This window comes from Parus major, chromosome 25LG2 (genome assembly GCF_001522545.3).
Source record: "Parus major isolate Abel chromosome 25LG2, Parus_major1.1, whole genome shotgun sequence".
Lineage (NCBI taxonomy): Eukaryota > Metazoa > Chordata > Aves > Passeriformes > Paridae > Parus > Parus major.
The window spans coordinates 400,123-400,969 of record NC_031794.1 but is presented as its reverse complement, the minus strand read 5'-3'; positions in this window follow the sequence as shown (position 1 = coordinate 400,969).

The window sequence follows — 847 nt, the reverse complement described above, 5'->3', positions numbered from 1 at the left end:
TTTTTTTAGCTAAAAAATGTGGGATTGATTTCAAAACTCGCTCTCAATGGAAAACTATTGTGGAATTGCTGAGTGTCCTGGATGATCTCAGAAGATATTCATGACCCCTTAAATACATCTCAGACCAGCAAGTTCTCTTTAATTAGGGCTGGAAAAGACGTTTATTCCTGGGTAGTCCTGGAATAAGCTGGTTTCTGCTTCTAATTAATTTATCAGATAATTTTAAAGGGCTGTTAAGGAAAAAATGTCCATGTCAGCCAAAGATGAGTCTTACAAAATCTTGGAGCAGACAAGCTCATGACAAGGTTGTAAAGGAAGAAGTAACATGTGGAGTCAGCTTAATGAACGTGGTAATTCCAGTGAGGTCACTCTAATGATGCCAGGAGTTGCCAGCGCCAATTAAGACCCAAGATTAAAGAAATCAGGATGGTGAAACTCCGACATCACACGATAGGAGAATGTGAATGGAATCAGAACTGCCGCAAACTCCAAACTTTTGTGACTCAAAGCTGGTAAACAATTTCTTGGAGGCAGAACCCCCATCCCAAGCAAGATTCCAAACCCTCAGGAATGTCGGGATCCTCTATATAAACTCCAGTGCCTGGGTCCATCCAGACACTTCTCAAGCTCATTCGCCTTGCAGAGCTTAGTGAGTATGAATCTTTCATTTCTTTCTATTTATTTAATCAGAGCTTGTAGCAGAGAAGTTGTAGAAGATTCCTTTAGGAAGGCTGAGATTTAGAACAGCTTTACATCGTTTCTGTCTGGAATTGCTCTTAGTGGAACCAGTGGGAAATGTGGGATTTGGGAGTCTGGGTGTGAGCACAGAAATTCTGAGAAATTGGAG